Source organism: Alligator mississippiensis, chromosome 3, assembly GCF_030867095.1.
Source record: "Alligator mississippiensis isolate rAllMis1 chromosome 3, rAllMis1, whole genome shotgun sequence".
Lineage (NCBI taxonomy): Eukaryota > Metazoa > Chordata > Crocodylia > Alligatoridae > Alligator > Alligator mississippiensis.
In genome coordinates, this window is record NC_081826.1 from 234,081,440 (window position 1) to 234,094,680 (window position 13,241).

Genomic DNA, 13,241 nt, shown 5'->3' on the forward strand with positions numbered 1-13,241 from the left:
TTATCATTACTGTCAAAATTTAATTTTCATTTTCAGTTTGGACTTTATACTGCTCACTTTTATAAAAAAGTCACATGCCCCAATAACACAGGAGAATTTGAGTTTATCATTTCGCTTTTAAAACACTGTAATAATTAAAGAAACTAAACATAGAAAGACTGTTATGAACTTGACAGATTTCTCTCACTTAAATCTAGTGACAAAGGAACAGCATCAACAACAAGTTTCTTTATGTGGGTAGCTTCACTAAGACATCAAAAGTCACGTTCAGGCTTCACACTGCCTCCGGGAACTACTACTATGTTGTTATTGAAAACAGGGTGAGAACTATTTACCACTTTCACTGGCACACAGCATCTGAAAAAACCAGCTACGGCATATAATAATAAAGCACATACACAAAAGCAAATCAGATTTGCCCACTGATAGATAGCACGTGTATATCGAAGAGTGCAAACATACTGACCAAATCCAGGTACTAATTACTCCAAAGCTAGCTGTCAGCATCCAAAGTAATCCAGATATTCTGCCTTTTTAACTTTTAGTCCTCTGATCAAAATGACACTGCCAAGTACTTCTTGCTTCATTCAATTCCAAACCTTCATAAAAACCCCAAAATAAAATGTTTCTTTCTACCAGTCTGTTGTCTTTATGAGGACAACAGCGATGTTTTTCCCCACCACTGCTAAAGGAGCTTTTATGTGACTGCTTTAAGATTCTAATTGTACAATATCATTGATGAGGTAACAAAACACTCCAGATATGGTTTGATTGGCAAACCAGAAGCATCATATGTAGAGCTTGAAAAAAGTCACATCTTTGTTACCAAGGCAGCACTATGAGGAAAATTCCATTAGTAGGACCAAGGATGAGAGCCTTAGGTTTAAGGGACTGAATATTTTCAGTGACAGAACTGCAGAGGTGGACCCCTTTACTAAAGGAGATCAAACCGAGCCAGACAACACCAATGTGCAAATTTAAAAGCAAGGGCTACATCTTTAACAAGGCCTGTCCTCAACCATGACAGACCCTTAAGTGCAATACAGCATCAAGAAAAGGTATGTATTGGGAGGGTTGAAAATGAACAAAGGGAAACAATATAAGGAAAGAAAGGCCAGGAAACATGCAGCACTTGCTATATGATGCCAAAAATCTTGAACAGTAGCATACACGGTTGAAACAATTAGATGTCACATATTCCCTATTAAACCTATACCATTTTGGGGTAGAAAAAGATTGGGGTGGGGGGGGAGGGCAGCTAGGATTTCTGATCCATTTAAAGCAATATTGAAATACCTATTGTGTCACTTTGGTAGTATAAAAATGTCACAGAAGTTTTAGCATGCTGGATTTACTACCCCCTGCAGTGTGGTTACCAACAGCGCGCGCCCACGCATTGCTATCAGAGGATCTAAAAAGACCTAGAAGCAGTTCTATCTTACTGACTGAGGAACAAAGAAACCTGTTAGTTTTAAAACTTTTGACAGTTTTTTTATGAAAGAGAGATTAAATTAGTAACATGTACAAAATAAGAGAGGGACTTAAAACTCAATCCAATGGAAGAAGGTCTAATAAGAGAAAAAAAAAATGAGCAAAAGTTCACGGACTAAGAATTCATCAAAGAATTATGGGTCAAGAACTACTAAATTAAAGGCTGTGACTTGGATGACTACACAGTCCGGTGGGTGGCGAATTGGCTAGACGGTCGTACCCAGAGAGTTGTAGTGGATGGGTCGGTATCGACCTGGAAGGGTGTGAGCAGTGGGGTCCCGCAGGGCTCGGTCCTTGGACCGATACTCTTCAATGTCTTCATCAGCGACTTGGACAAGGGAGTGAAGTGTACTCTGTCCAAGTCTGCGGATGACACAAAACTGTGGGGAGAAGTGGACACGCCAGAGGGCAAGGAACAACTACAAGCAGACCTGGACAGGTTGGACATATGGGCAGAAAACAACAGAATGCAATTCAACAAGGAGAAATGCAAAGTGCTGCACCTAGGGAGAAAAAATGTCCAGCATACCTACTGCCTAGGAAATTACCTGCTTGGAGGCACGGAAGCAGAAAGGGATCTTGGAGTCCTAGTGGACTCCAAGATGAACATGAGTTGGCAGTGTGACGAAGCCATCAGAAAAGCCAATGGCACTTTATCATGCCTCAGCAGATGCATGAACAGAACCAAGGAGGTGATACTTCCCCTCTATCAGGTCCTGGTCAGACTGCAGTTGGAGTACTGTGTGCAATTTTGGGCGCCGCACTTCAAGAGGGATGTGGATAACCTGGAGAGGGTCCAGAGAAGGGCCGCTCATATGGTTAAGGGCTTGCAGGCCAAGCCCTATGGGGACAGACTAGGGCACCTGGACCTCTTCAGCCTCTGCAAGAGAAGGTTGAGAGGCGACCTTGTGGCTGCCTATAAGTTCATCATGGGGGCACAGAAGGGAATTGGTGAGGCTTTACTCACCAAGGCGCCCCTGGGGGTTACAAGAAATAATAGCCATAAGGTAGCAGAGAGCAGATTTAGACTGGATATTAGGAAGAACTTCTTCATAGTTAGAGTAGCCAAGGTCTGGAACGGGCTCCCAAGGGAGGTGGTGCTCTCCCCTACCCTGGGAGTCTTCAAAAGGAGGTTAGATAGGCATCTAGCTGGGGTCATCTAAACCCAGCACTCTTTCCTGCCTATGCAGGGGGTCGGACTCGATGATCTATTGAGGTCCCTTCTGACCCTAACATCTATGAATCTATAAAAATCTGCAGCACTCATTGGCAGGTATGTGTTCAATGCCAGGCTTACTAAGAAGTTTATTTTCATCATCCATAGACAGTGAAGTGGAAGCTTTCTGCTTAATACCACATAAGTAATCACAACTGACAAAACTTTGCATTCACAAAAGGCTTAGTTTCTCTATAATTTGTTTCTTTGCAGCAGACACACCAGTCAAGAAACTGAGTTGAGATACACGTGATAAAACAAACAAGTAAATAAACTGCCTAAAACAAACTTAATAAACTCATTTCAAAAGCCTGTGGACCATGACTGAACTGACAAGATTTATTAGACGTTTCTTGTAAACCTGAAGTCAGAGAAGACTGCTGGACTTAATTGATTGCATATAAATAAGCAGTAGGCTCCATTATTTCACTCCAGAGAACCTCCATTATGATCTGTTTGTTGCATATTACTGAGAGCTCTTCGGAAACGATTCTTGCACCCATTTTTTCTCCAATAAACTAGGAGCAACCATCTACAATGAACAATGACTACGGACACATTGAATTTTCCAAATATTCTATTGATAGGAGGCTGCAAAAATTGATGTTTTGTACATGCTTCAAAAAAATAAATGCTATTATACTAATTACTCCACAAAATAAAAACTGTAAAGGCATCATACGGAACCTGACACATATACCTATTTAGTTTCACTCTTAACTCCTGTTGAGAACTGGGGTAATCTACTGAACAAAATATAAAACTAATTAGCTTGCTTCCCATTTCTTACTGGAGCAAAAAGGGTGTCCTAAACAAAACTGGATTAAAAATGAAGAACTGAAGCTAAAAATTTCCATTCAGAAGACTTGGGGTGAAAGTAGGGCCATAGGAACAAAAAAAGCCAAATGTTTTATGTGAGAATTGAATATATCCAATTGAAATAAATATACTTACATTATTGCTGCATTACTGTCCTCAGCAGCTGACTCATGATGAAAGCTACTTCATTTCACACAGGGATAAAAAAAAAATGATATTCACGAGGAACTCTAGACAGGAATGCTACAAATGACCAACAGCTATTGTCTGCACAGAACAATGGCCAGAATTGAACTATCTGCCAACATCTAATGCAGTTTTGCTGTTTAAATTACATCCCATTTCACATGTTAAATAAAGTACGATAAAAACCTGTAAGTCCACTTTCATACCCAGCAGGCTACATCACAAATACTTTACAAATAATTTAAAACACTAGAAAAAAAAGCTGTATTTAGTACATGCAGTTTCAGATTTCTCTTTCAAGAACACGATAGGAACAAACTGAAATGCTTGGAAATAGGAGGCACCAATACAACCTATTTGCCAAGTCCTACTAGTTTTTCCAGCTACTTTTCTTCTTCAGTCAAATACTGCAAAATTCATGAGTCCTCTCCTAAGGTGGATTAAGACAAGCTTCTGTTATCCACACGTTCATGCTTAACCACGACAAACTTTGACAAAGTAGATTTATGAAAAGCCATCAAAACATTCTAAAAATGCAACCTAATATATGACAACAAGAAACTGCTGAAATAACCTTTAAAATGTCTACTCCTGCCTCGATCCCCTGACATGAACAATTGCAGCTAATAGATATTACAGCTTAAACTATTTTCCTACCTTATAGTGTATTCTATTTAAATGCATTGCTTTAGGTCTGAAAAAGTCTACATGTTTACCCAGAACATGTACTTATCCAAACCTAATGTAAGAACTTCTTACTAAATACAGAATATCCTAATCCAACCATTATCAGTGCTGGAATAAACAGCCCCAAATGGACTAGCTCTCATCGTTTACAAGGATGCTCAAAATACAGAACTTTTACAGTTACAAAAGGTACAGTCACATTATGAAGTAGACACTAAGGCTGTGTGGCCCAAGATTTGCCCTCGGCCCCCTGAGCCATGCTATAGGGAAGAGCCAGAGGAGGAAGGGGATGCCCAGAGACTTCAGCTGCTGTTGCAGTCAGAGCAATAAGGGGAATGGAGCATCGGCAGGAGCCCAGAGGTCACAACTTAACCTTGGACAGCCCTGCTATAATGTAAAGCAACAGCCAAAAAAACAAAAGGGATGAGTTATGCTCTTTCCTAATGTGCAGTGGACTTTACAAAGAGAATATACAGATATCTCCTTGAAGCTTCAGTAATTATCAAACTGGTATCTATAGCCAATAGGAGTGATATCTGGGGGCTCAAAGCACATACACTAAAATAACCTTTTTTTTTTTTTTTTAAATCATTACTCATGTATAGATCAATAAAGGTAATGCCTAATATACCATCATCACCACTGCCAACGTGGACTGAAGTACAGCAAAAGTTAAGTGACTCAGCCCGTGTGCAGGTGGGACTGGGACTGACAAGTTGGATCCAGCCCGCAAGCTGTGTCTGACACCCCTGATTTAAGACAACAGACAGGTAGTTAGCCATGTTAGTCTGAAGTCAGGCAGAAGGCAGGGTAGAGATGCATCTTACAGACTAACTAAATCAGACTCCATAAGCTTTGTGAGCCTGACCTCACTTCACCAAATGCTATGAAAGGACACACGCAGAGCAAGCTATCAGAGAGATTTGAATACAAAACACAGAGAAAGAGGAAAGGGAGGTGGCACAGTACTGGGAGAGGCACATTTAATACAAACAGGAACAAAAGGGTCACACAAAAGCTAATCTAGGTAAATGGGATAGCATTCCATAGTCCTTGTTTAGACCATACTTAACCCAATCCAGTTTATGAATGATTTCTTGCTCTGCAATTGTGTTTGTTTGTTTTGAAAGTTTTGTTGTCTATAAAACAGGTACTCAGGAACTGAATGTTTGGGAATCTGAAGTGTTCTGCTACAGGCTTGCATGTCCTTCTGATGTCAGATTGGGGGTTCATTCATTCTCACATATAGGGATCATCCTGTCTGCCCAATGTAGATGGCAGAGAGGTACTGTGAGCAAGTGATGGCATATATATGACACTGGTTACAGTCAGTTACTACTGTAAAAACAGAACCCAAGATCCCAAGTTCAAGGCTTCCAGAAGTATGCTGAAATAAGCTGTTACTAATAAAAGCTTATGCATCACTGATTTAGTCTATAAGGTGAAAATCTATCCTGCCTTTTGCCTTCCAGAACTATGCCATGATGAATGGCCATGTTCCTTCCCCACACTCCCAGTACCCTTTTCCCAACAGCATTTTAGTTCAGAAAGTTTATATTCCCTCCCTATACCCCCAGTCCTTTAGAGTTTTGGGGTATTAACATTTTCTATCATAAAAAAGGTTTAGCACACTTGCAGCAAGTTAGTTCTTATCAAGAGCTCTTTCTTTGTTTCTTTCTTCCTTTTTTCTTTCCTTCTGCAGCTGAAGGACAGATTTTCATCACCAGTGCTTCTTGAGATTCTGCCAGATCTAATGAAGCCCTGATGCTTGTGATATTAGTCTCTTCCAAACCACAATTATGATCATAAGAACTTCTGTTTGTCATAATCCTGGATCTAGGCAAGAACAAGGACTATTGATCAGCTGCTGATTGAATATACACAACAGATATAAAAGATCCTTTAAATGAACAGAATTCTTTTAAAAAAAACACGTTTTAACATAAAGAACAGAGGAACAATGCCTCTTTCCCAACCCCTTCACCGGCCCTTTTCTTTTTAAACAGTTTGTTCTTTGTGACAATGATTATGTCCTCCATTTACTTGAAAAAAAGCATTTTTATAGATTTATTCAGATCTCAGAAGCAATTAAAGTTAACTGTTGGACAAGCTTTTGGCACCAGGTGCCCTTTTTCAGGAGACCTGATGTCCAAAAGGATCATTTAACAGGTCTCCCAACTATATTTTGGTTCCAATAAAAAAAATTACAAAAAATTCCTGCATCTCAGACATTTCCTAGACCATCATGGCTACAATACTTCAATCCTACAACAATACACAGAGACTAGTTTGCTAATCTGCAGTCAGGCAGAAGGCAGTGCAGGCGGGCACCTTAGAGACCGGTTCAAAGACACAAATCTTTCAGAGGCAATGGCCTATTTTGTCAAATACTATTATTATAAATATAGATAATTCATTTGAGGATAGCTGTAAAGAAACTACGAAAATAAATATTTGTTTAAAGCTATAGCATATGCTTATAGGTACCCTTCATATTGCAAAAGGCTCCTTTAACAATACGCTTCTTGAAGGCTTTATTGTGCTAAGTGCTACAGATAAAACAGGGAGACAGTCTTTGCCCAAAGTTTTTCAAACTACATTTCATAAATAAAATATAAAGCTCAACCTAGCTACCAATGGCCAACTGATCATTGTTATGATTGTATAGCATAATGTGAAAGGAGAAGTGCCAGGAACAGAGGAGGTCCTGGGATCACAATCACCACATACTTACCTCAGATAAGAGAAGGAGTACAGCTGGAGCTAGGAGCACCCCGCTGTGTTTCCACAGCAAGTGCTCCATCCAGACTGGCAGCAAGAGAGCCTGGAGCAGTACTTCCAGCCCCAGAAAGAGGCAGTTAGGGAGAGATCGCAGTGTCCAAACAGGGAAGATACTGAAGGACTCTCCTGTCTGTGTCAGCCTGCAGCAAGCTGCGGTGCAGTGGTGCACGACAACAGGCACAAGTGGCTGGAGGAGCACCAACAGACACAAGGATCACTAACAGAATGCTGGGGTGGCTTGCTTGAAGAAGGATTGAAGCCCCGGGCTGAAGTAGGTACCCGATAAGACGGGTGATGTGCAGCAAAGGAGCCCCAGCCTTCTGCGAGTGGGGCAGTAGAGCCAGCCAGGCCTGAATTCATCTCTAAAATTGATTATCCATTTTGTAATGGCCAAATGAATTGATAGAAGGGGATCAACCCCAGATGAATGCTTGGACTTGAGCTGACTTCCATTTGGGACTGATAAATGAATTGTTAGAGGAGGATAAACCCTGAATGAAGGAAGGGATTTCAGATGATGCAGTTTCTGAGATGGTTAAAGAACTAATGGAATTGTTTGATTAAGTTGATTTACTTTTTGAAGGCTGTTAGTCAATTAACAGAAGGGGAGAAACCCTGAATGAGTGGCAGACTGAACAGGATTGAGCTGCTGTGGACTTCTACTGAATTGATTACAAGAGCATGACCAGGATCCTGGCGGCATAGGAAAGACCACCATACTTGTGACAAGAAGTCAAGGCCTCCAAAAAGAAATCTGATAACATCTAGGATATGGTAAAGGTGGGGTGTATGGGGAGGCAAAGCACCACAAAGAAATTCCTCCGAGGGACAGGCCCAGACCTATCTGCCAGTATAACCAGCTCCCAACTTTAAACAGGATCAAAGACACAGCAGGTGAGAAAGATAACACCAGTGCGGCTGTGACAGCACTGATCACTATCCTGACATCATCTTCTGATAAGTCAGTGGGCCAGAGAGGGCCTAGATCATACAGCACCTACCCCTAACACATAGGCTTTCATGAGCCCAAACTTACTTCATCAGCTGCTACGAAATGACATGCACTGAGCAGTGTATAAAATGGAGAGCAGAGGGGGGCACCTGATGCCCTCACACTTGTTCAACAGCTATATTTATTGTTTGTATTTATTCAGATTTCAAGAGTAATTAAAATGTAGTAGGGCTTTTTCAAATAAAGGGAGAATATAATCCTTGCCACAAAGAACAACTTGTTTAAAAAGAAAGGGCAGGTGAAGAGTTTACGACACTGATCTTCCTTTGAGCATGATGTTAAAGTATTTTTATTAAAGAATTTGATCATGCATGTCCTTTCACAGCAAATGAGCTGATTTTGGGCTCACAAAAGCTTATGCTATATGCACCTCTGATTTGGGTGCTTATACACCCTGCCTTCTGCCTGACTTTGGATTAACGCAGCTAACTACTGCTCTCTGACTGATCGCTCTCAGGCACCACTGCAGAGGTGGATTTTAAGGAATGGAAAAGACAATCATACAAGGTAGATTAAGGAGGTCAATTCCATATTATTTTTTATATATGAGAGAGAACAAAGCAAGGTATATCTGTAAGCAGAAAAATAAACACTGAAGCTGGCAGTGGTAATATGGAAGGGGTAATATATATAACAAGAGTGTATGAGAGAAGGACAGTATTTTTATAGCAAAGTATTGGTAAACTTTTATATATTTGTAAGTTTAGGTTGGTAACTTGTTGAGCGCATTCAATGGCTTAATACCGTGGTGCTACTTCAATTTTAGGAAGTTATTATGTACACATGGGATACAAAACCACAGTGCATACCATGTACATGCAAATATTTATAACCAAGTATTATGCTTTCGATGCTAAGAATTAAGTTTTCCTTACAGAACTATCTGGTATCATGTCACCATATTCTAATCAAGACAGACTGGTCTGAAGATCTTACTTGCGTCTTAGTCATTATACTGTGTAAGCCTCCCACAATTTTGCCTCCTTGGTTATACCAGAAAAGAGATGAATATTTTTTCAGCCCTACATTTACTACTTATACTAGCTTCACATTTGTAGCCAGGGATGCAGTTGTTCAAGGAAAAATAAAGGAAACCTAAAGCACACTCGTAGGCAGATTTGTATCATGCATCTCCTTCCACTTAATTGCCTCCACCATAAGTGCCCAGGAAGCACGCGCCCCCCCCACCCATCTTCCCCCACCCCAATCCAGGGCAGGGTATGGATCACCTGTCCTGTTTTGGAACACCTCTCCCCACTTTCTCACCCACCCCATATAGGGAATTTTGGTGAAATATTGTGCAGGGAGGGGTGCTGACCCAGCTTGCAACAGCTCATTAAAACTCCCTATGTGGCTCCCAGGGCCAAATAACTGCCCACCCTTGATCTAGTAGTAGCTATGTCTACATTCTACTATGGGCATTTCCCAAGTTTCTGGGCTTTCCCCGTTGCCACATGGGACTGAGAAGGAATTTTTTTACCTCTCTCATGTTGCCCCCCACTTCCTCAGCACTGAGTGGTGTCTGCAGCCAAGGCTGGGGATTTTGACTGGGGTGTGCAAAGGCTTGCATTGGGACTTAAACCCTACATCCAGGGTGAGACCAATCCACCATATTTGGATTCAGGAAGGAATTCTCCCTCATGGTCAGATTGGTACAGACTACGGGGGTTATTGCATTCTTCTTCAGATCTCCTGATCATGCCCCTCTTCTTCAGATCACTCAGGTGTCTTTTAACAACCTTCACAACAGTAGGATGTTAACCACGATTCCCGTGCCTTCTTTACTTGTGGAAAATTAGGCTGTTATGTCTTGTGGTCAGGGCCGACTACAGCTTTGCTAATAGGTTAGACAGTGGATTTGTATAGGATGGTTTGGATAGGGGTGATCTTACCTCAGAGTCTCTTCCACCCCTACTTTTCTGTGATTCTAAGACATTAACCTCATGCTTCAGGGAAGAAAAAGAAGTGTGGGTGGAGGGTCTTATACTTCCAAAGAAGATCGAACTGTTCAAGAGAAAAATTCCTTACTTCGTATCTGTTAGGTCTAACTGGTAAGAAGTATAGGGATTTTTGCCATCCTTAAAGTGTGGGACATGGTCTTCTTTCTAGAATCATTAACTTAATTAATCTTCTGTATTATTTCCGAGAAGATGCCAAAATAGCACCACTGTATCCTTTCCTTGATTTTCATCTGTACCAGGTTGTAAGGTAGTTTCAGGACCAAGTTGTAAGGTATTTTCAGATTTGTTTTTATAAAGGTGCTTTGTGCATAAGTAGTAAAAGGATTTTTGGATAGAAAGGTTGCCTGCAAAGCCAGGAACCACACACAGATGCCTGGGATACTGCTTTCAGGGCTGTATCCCAACATTTTTCCCATTATTTCTCGATTAAAAGGACCATATTCTAAGAATTAATCATTTTTTTAAATCATCACAGACTGTAGCAGTTTTGGTAAACTGCTGCCAAGCAGGATATTTTCTTGGAATGTGCACTGGTGCCATAACTGCTTTTGAGTCTGAAAAGCAGCCTGGTCAATATCACTGTCTTCCCTTCAAGATAGTAGCACATATGCTGGCAAATGATCGGGTAAAGCTGATGTCTGGCGCACACTGCAGATGTCTGCCGCATATTCATAGTGCAGATAACCTTCACTTGTATTTCTAAACCCAATCCTGTCAAAAAGCGTCACATGTACAATAAAAAGGAAGAAGGCCATGCACACAAGTTTGAACTTCTCAAAAGAAACTACTGCTTTTAAGAGGATATAAAGACCAAAAGCAGAAATCAGTTTTTCCACAAAACAAATGAGCTCAGCTTTTCCACAATACAAATGAGCTTTGTTCATATTAAAAATCACATTAGAATGGGAAAGACTGTCCTTCCATATACAATTTTTTAATCAAAGTTTCACTACAGTGAAAGCAGGGAGTTAAAGGTCAGGAGTCCTGATCCATTCTGGTTCTGACAGCCAACTGCACAAGAAACTGCTGCACAAGATAAGTTAGTGAGTGTACAGACAATATTTCATATTGATCATTAATTCAGAAGTTCAGCATGGAAAAAGTAATATATTATATAACTACATATTCCTGCCAATATAGCGTATTCTATTTAAGTGCTTACCTGAAATGTGCACTTATCCAAGATTAAATGTAAAGAAGGCTCAAATACAATGGTATCAATGCTGTGTTATTAACACACTAAAAAATGACAAGCGCTTCCTCATTTTCAAGGCATCTACAAGTTAATTTGGGAGCTCTATAAGAAACCTTGAAAGTGACAGGTGCTGCTAGTCATTTTTAGAGCTAATAGGACAGTAATGCCTGTTTAAAATGGGACTGCTTACTGCACTCCTTGTGCTCTGGTACTAGCAGCTCTCAAACTGATTAGCTCCTCTCATTTTTCAGATTCCAACTATCATTATAGTTTTAACCCTGATATGTTTTCAAAAGTTGAGGGAGAAGCTTAAAAACTGACTAACAGCTGTTTGACAACTGCTTTTTTTCCTTTTGCAATTAAAGAAGAGTTGAATTACTTAAATTTAGTATACCAGTTAGCCCAAGTTCAATTAATTTTAAGGGAACAGTGGGGCTGAAAGATGCCATGCATTTTATGCTTTTCACCAACATGCAAATACTCAGTGTTTGTTAGAGTGTAGGCAAAAAGGAACAAATTGGGACCAGTGGCGTGTTAAGCAGTTAATGTATGCATTAATCCAGTATGGATGTAAGTAGTAGTACTGCGATGGGTTGAAATAAAGATTGCTGAAACTAGCAGGTTTTGCTATTGCCCTTCACTTAAGGAAGCTGCGAGAAACAGATAAGCAAGACCGCTTCCATCAGAAGCAAAAGCAAATCCTAAGTTGCTCAAAAATTCAAATGCTTGGGCAGCTGGGGCACAACTAGATATTGTTTTGATAAAGATACTTGCATAAGTGGATGAAAAGTCAGCTCAGGCAAAGGAGACAAGAGTAGAGAGTCAGGCAGCTGTAAGAAACACCTAGAGTCAATTTTTGGGGTTGAGATGCTGGCTGGACAGGTTTGGAGGGGCGAGGGAGGAAACCCATTGAAAGCAATTCGCATCCTGCTCTGTTCAAGTAAAACTGCAGGTAGAGCTGGGTACCAATGCCATTTCTTTTTTCCTAACTGGAAAAACCCATTAAGCCTTGCTGAGTGACTTGAGCCAAGAGGAGCATAATCCCTCTCATCCTGCCCTGCCTCACTTCCCCGGTTCCACCATGACCCGGAGGGCATTAATCCATAGCTGGCAAAGGAATCAAAGCTTGAAAAATCTCCAGGTCCCCCATTTAACTTCATCTCCATGCACAAGACACCCCTTAAGCAGCTGTTTTCCTTCTGAAGAACGTAAATGCAGACACGGAAGTCTCCGGTGCTCCCCAGTCATTTTTTTCTCCCCCACAACCCCCCTTAAATATGTTACATAAATAAATATATAACCAAGCATACATGTCAAATTATACATTTAAATACACAGTGAATGAACAATGAATATAGAATCTTATGTGTATTTTATAATCGGGCAATTTATATCTGTAAGATATATCTAAGGTAGAGCTACAATAAAAAAAAATAAAAACGAAATAAAACCGATCCCAGTTTCCCACCCAACTTATTCCCAGTCGTCAGCAGCACGTGCCTTCCCCCCTTGAGCACGTGCGCAGACTGCATCACCCCCAGGCCGGGACCCCCGTCTATACGGAGCCGCTCCAGGTCTTTGGAGGCTCCCCCCTGAGGACGCGGCGCGCGCCCGGGCGGACCCACCGCAGCGCCGCGGGGGGCGGGAGAAGAAAGGGAACGTTCCACTGCACACGCTGAAGAGCCACTGGGCCCCCACGACTGCAGTGCCCCGCCGGGCCAGGCGGCGCGAAGGGACGAGCCCAGCCCCGGGGCTGGGGGGGGGGGGGCGCACGGACCCACCTCACCTGCCCATATCGCCAGCGCTAGGTCCCATTGAGAAGTAGTAACCGCCGTCGCTTCCCGCCCCCGCCCCACGCTTCTGCCCCGCCCCCTCCTCGCGGCCCCGCTCCGC

At 41.6% G+C, this 13,241-nt stretch overlaps 1 protein-coding gene across 17 annotated transcripts in view; it reads right to left on the reverse strand.

Moving 5' to 3' along the window:
- Positions 1-13,241, reverse strand: part of PPIP5K2 (diphosphoinositol pentakisphosphate kinase 2) — a 91,815-nt gene that overhangs the window by 78,322 nt on the left and 252 nt on the right. The window contains exon 1 of one of the 17 annotated variants that reach the window (XM_019483996.1): positions 13,135-13,218. The exons of 15 other annotated variants lie outside the window; for them this stretch is intronic. The gene's annotated coding sequence lies outside the window, so the exon portion shown is untranslated. Of the gene's footprint in view, positions 1-13,129; positions 13,219-13,241 lie in introns of those variants that run through there. One more of the 17 variants, XM_019484009.2, reaches the window with a different exon arrangement.